Here is a 6,000-nt window from a genome sequence, read left to right as displayed (position 1 = left end):
AAGCCTGGAGAAATACTGTGTAAAGTATAATCTGGCCAGCCTGCCTTGGTGGCATTGGTGTGAAACTTAACTAAAAACTCACCTACTCAGCAGTTTCCCTGGTGGAGATTAAGCAATTGTTTGGCTGAACTGAATCTCAGACACAGGATGAGCAAATGCCCTTCAGGAAAACATCATATGGAGAGGTAGAAATGAACGAAACCTTAACAAGCCTCGGCCCATGCCAGTGCTCTTTCCCTTAATAAATGGCTTACATGGAACAGCTTAGTGGCATCACTGGAGAAAGACAGAAACCCCCAACATCGTCCTGACTTACAGGCGAATGTTTCAGGTGTGTGAAAAACAGCGTCACATAATACTGTGCCGGAAACCATGAAGTTCGGATTGGGAAATAACTGGGTGGTGGCTTTACGTGAGTCAGAGTGGGATTGGGCCATAGCTGGTGGATCCTACGCAGAGGCAAGGGGTTACACTAGAATACATCTCTTGAACTAAAGCAAGTAGTTCCTCCTGCTTATCAATGATAGTTTGCCATTTCTTATCTAGGACCTGGAGAGCCTGTTTAAAAATTATGGTGCGTGTTGGGTCCGCTTGGTTAATTCCTTGCCAGATTATATTGTCAAGGCTGTGCAGCCAAGTGTGGAGGTTGGACCCAAAAACTGAAAATTCCAAACAGTGAAACGTTTATTGAATACAGTGACCTCGGGGATAGGGGCAGGGACACAGACACAGGGAGACAAAGGTTAGCACAGGAAAGATTAGGAAGATTACATAATCAACATGGAAAAAAGTTTTAATTAGAGTCTTATTTTTATTGTCATGTTTCTGCATAGACAACATTGCCTTGAGTTTCCACCCAGGAACTATGTCTTGTTATATGCCTTGTCAACACAACGGTATGTTGCTATTTTTTTTTTTTCCTGTCCCTTTCAGCACTGAAGCAATCAGAATTGTTGTCTGAAGGCCAAGAAAGATGCCCAATGGATTTATTTTTCCAAGTGGATCATTATGTCTTTGCCAAACTGGCCAACTTGATATTTATTTAACTTTAACTTTATTTTAACTTTTAAGTTATTACAACTATCTGATAGAGGGTGTGGGGAACCATAGCCCCCAACCCCAGGAGGGTGTGCTCCCACAATAGGGGGATCACACTCCTTAGCCTCCCCAGGAAACTCATCCCGGTCGCGGACCAGCTCTTTATCCTCTTGAGATGATGTTGTTTTGTTTGTTCATCAGGTAATGGCCTCCAGCTTGCACTGGAGTGGTTTGCAGCTGAGCGTGAAGCAGTCTGCAGTCTGCTAGCAATGGTTGCTGCTGGGTATGGGGGAGGGTTAGGGTTAGCACATGTGATGACTTTGACTTCAGAAGGTAAAACTTGTTCAAAATCTGTACTTGAATCACATCTTGTTTATTTAAAATCCACTATACTAGTTTACACCACAGTCAGGTACGCTTTGAAGGCTACTCTCTAAAGCTCCTGTTTCTGATAATTAATACCAAACTTTTAATACAAGGCAAGTTCAATTGCTCTCTTAGGCCAAAAGACAAAATGACTTGTTGGCCACTTTATCCTTTTGACAGTTACGTCTGTGATAGTTACAACTTAGTGACACATTGTGGAGGCCATTGAAATAATAAATTATCTCCGTCTCTCTCTTCTCTCTGGTGTGAAGACCCAAAGGTATACTGGATGTTTGTTGTGATATACTACATTAGATCAGGTTCACAGATCCTGCTAATGACAGTGATAAATGGGAGAACATCCCAAAAGTCCTTCTCATAGTAGCTACTGTGAGATAATTAGCTGTTTAGAGACTGGCTGTAGTCAGGCCACTCCTCTGAGGCTTGGCCTGCTGTTTTACACAGTGCAGGTGTGATGCAAGCTCACTAATGATACTCATTACAGTAGCCTTATATCACCTATGGACTGTCAACTTAATTTCTGTCACCTAATCCTGAAGTAAAATTGCATAATACAGTTGGAACTTACTTTTTTCATTCTTCTAAGACCACACACACACACACACACACACACACACACACACACACACAAAAACACAAGCGCACACAATATAACCTTAAATAAGGATATATAACCTTTACAACCTTTGTTTGGCTTCCAAAACAGCCCTACACGAATAAATCTAAAAAATTATCAATTCATCAGTGGAGAAAAATTTAAAAAATGAAACTAGTTGTAGACCAATTACATAAAATGAGCACTGATCGAAAGAGCGTTATTTAATATTGGAAAATGATTTGGTGATGAGTAATGACGAGTCCTGCTCCTCATTTATGAGTGATAACCTTAGTGTGTGAAATTTAAATTTACTGCATTGAGGTAAAGCAGGACAACCACAGAGATGAGTTGACTGTCAGAGGCCATTACAAAATAATTTATAACCTTCACTAAAGCTGTTTCTGTTTTGTGATGAGCTCTGAAACATGACTGAAACTGTTCAAATAAACCATTCCTCTGACGATGAACAGTTAGCTATTTTACAACTATTTTTTACAATTACTACAATTTTTGAGATAACAGTAAGGTTGCCTATTCGTCTATTATTAGCTAAAACATCTAAGTGAAGAGATGGTCTTCTAAGTACTACTCCCAGCTTAGTGGCCTGTGATACACAACCGATTAATAGTGTAATACTGGAATATATCTAACATTCATTTAGAAAATTATTTTTATTATAGTTATTTTTAGACTGTTTTTTCCTGTATTTGATTATGTGAATTTAGAAATTCAGTAAAATATATTTACTGGCTATATTATAAAATGTATTTAATAGAGATGGCACGATACCACTTTTTTATGTCCGATACCGATACCGATATCATAAATTTGGATATCTGCCGATACCGATATGAATCCGATATTGTGTTTTTTAATCAATAAAACTGTTTTTTTAATATCTTGCTGCATTTTGTATAAGTTCATACTCAAGTTTAAATAAACAACAACACTAAAGCTATTCTGTTATACCTGTGTGTAAAAAATACACTGCACCGAAAATATTTCATAGTTCAGCAACACTGATCAATCTAATAAACCTTACCTAACTTAAAACCTAACTTAAACCTGCTCCATCCTCCCTATTCTGGTATTTTAAAGAGTACTTAGCAGAAATATTAAGCAACCTAACTAATAGGGTTGCAAACTCCCAGCAAAAAAAAAAAAAAAAAATAGGGAACCACCCACCTCCACCTCATGATGCTTAATCGATGTAATCAACTTTAATTTGATGCAGGGTGGAAAAAAATGCACAGAAACAAATTATTTTTCAAGAATAATTAAATAGATTCAAAATCTTTCTTCTACAGAATTGCAGAATTCACAGACAGTACCTTCCCAAAGGAAAAAGTACTATAGCTTACTAGGGTATATAGACTTAAGAGTTACTATATATAGTAATGGACTTCTATATATTTTACATCAGATTAAAACTTTGAGTGTAAGATTCAGATAATTATTTATTAAAAGCTACATATTTTAAATGAGAATAAGAAAGAAAAGTATGTCTTTGTGCCCCCTTTTCCCTGTTGATGCCCTATCGGCCCCCCTGGCTAAACTTTGCTAGATCCGCCCCTGCACAGTTACCAGCCGTCAGCTACGTAGAAAAGGATCCTGGTGTAGAAAGTAATATTAAATAAATTCTAACAACAGCTTATCAAGCTTAAACGTGCTGCTGTTGTTCAGCCGCTGGGTTCCTCTTTCTGGCGCGAAGTGGGCCAAAAACAAAGAAGAGAGACGGACTCTCGACAGAAAAGCCGATCAGCTGATCATTAAGCAGTTTCACGATTGAAGTAGCGGCAGGAAGGTGAGGGAGAGAGAGAGGCAGTCGCTCCATAGATCGGTTGTTAAACTTCACGCTGGAATGCTTTACAAACATTCAGAGATGAACTTACACACTTGCTTTACTTCTCTCTGGGATAACTTCCTCGGAGATGAAATGCTGCTTTGGTAGCGAGGCTACAAATACACACAGCCGCTGTATCACATGACGCATACTGCTGCAACATGAGCCGAGTTATGCCGTGTTGCAAGTTTTGTGAGATGCTTTTTTTGATATTTAATGGATCAATTACATTTTTTATTTTTCGCCGATATCCGATCCAGTAATTTAGGTCAGTATCGGACCGATACCGATACATAATATCGGATCAGTCCATCTCTAGTATTTAATTCAAATTTTTACTTTCATGTGAGGTAATTAAAACAAAATCCTTTAAACTACTCTGAAGAGTTACAAGAGTGACCATTATATCTGCATAAAAAACTGCTCATTTTGCAATAGTCACACCTAGGGATGGGTATCGAAAACCGGTTCTTGTTGAGAACCGGTTCCCACTGTTTCAATTCCTTGGAATTGTTTGCCATTTTTGCAAACGATTCCCTTATCGATTCCAGTCGCCCCGAATGACGTCACCACGTTGCGGCGCATCGGAGCGTACCTGGCAGGAAACACGGCGCCTAAGCGGCTCAAACGCTTAGAAGTTTGTTTATACTTTACGCGAACGGATTGTCATCCGTTCAGGGCAACTTGCAATACTTGCAAAGTAGATATTTCATTAAGGGAGGAAACACTACGAATATGCAAAAGCATTTGCTCACAAAACACGCGATGAACTTAAATGAATGTCGTGTTTTTAATTCCGCTCCGGACTCGTGAATCTCAACCCAGCAGCAGCAGCGGTAACGTTTGCACGTCATCTCCCGTTAATGCGGCAGGTAAATAATCAACTAACAGTGCATATTATGTTAGCACGATCTGCTTTATTACAAAACCTGCCATTGTGCATTTAGGTGACCATGATGAGACAGACAGACAGAGTCTGGCTGGCGCTCGCTGGCAGTTGTCGCTGCAGTCTACCGGTAGCGTCTCTTTTCAGGCCCGCATGTCACCGAGCAGTGACTAGTTTGTGGTCAAAACCTTGCAGCCATTTGCCACAGCAGATGGTAAGTGAATGTGTTTAATTGTAGGCAGGGACATTACTGGATATTCTTGTGTAATTGCTACAGAATAATTTATGTTATACTTTGTTATTGCTACAGAAGAATATTTATTTTATTATTTTACGTTTACAATTTTCCCAGGGGGACCCTGTGACACCCCATTGAAGAGCTGTAGGCTGGATCTCTTAAGATCTCACTGTTGGGTTTGTAAGGCCATGTTACTCCTAAATTTCTATCTTGTTGAAAGAGAAGATATAAAACAGTTCTAAGCTAATCGACCTTAGTGTTCTCCTTTTTAAAAACAAGAATCGATAAGCGAATCGATAAAGAATTGAATCGTTAAACAGAATCGAAAATGTCGATTCTGACGTTTTAAAGACATTTTAACCCACTTTGGCAAGGACTGCCTAAAGCTTGTACGTCAGTATGAGCAAACAGCACGTAAGATGGCGGACTACAGGAACCACCTGAGATTCAGCCTCAGATGCCGACAAAACAGGATTACTCCTAAAAGTCTGCAAATGAGCTTTTCAGTTAAAGACTTCCAGGCAACAAAAATCCTCCAGAAGGCACAGCATCAGTTGCTTAATGAACGGGTGAGGCAGACAAATTTTACCATCGACATGCTAAAATCTCAAGAGGAGCGGATCCGACGGAGACTGACTATGCTTTTAGATGAGAATACTCTTAAAAAGGTGTTTGACTTCACTGAGAAGGCTCGTCTAGCACAGCACAAGAAGTCTAAGACCAGGCAACAAAGGAAGTTTGACTTACTTTTTGTATGTCGGAAACCACCACAAAATACGGAGAGTGTCCTCAGTGGCCAGAAGAGACAAGGATGCGACATGGAGGATGTGGACAAGTGGGTGAAGAATTTGTCTGACAGACAGCTCACCCAAACAGAGAAAAACATCCTTGCTAAAGGGTTGAATTTTGCCGTCACACCAAGACAAATCCCTCTAGTGGAGCTGATCACAGCCACAGAAACAGCAATTCGTAACAACAATATTGCAGAAGTGGAAGCAGAGCAACTACAG

The sequence above is a fragment of the Oreochromis niloticus genome, linkage group LG16, assembly GCF_001858045.2.
Source record: "Oreochromis niloticus isolate F11D_XX linkage group LG16, O_niloticus_UMD_NMBU, whole genome shotgun sequence".
NCBI lineage: Eukaryota > Metazoa > Chordata > Actinopteri > Cichliformes > Cichlidae > Oreochromis > Oreochromis niloticus.
This window is presented reverse-complemented; position numbering follows the sequence as displayed.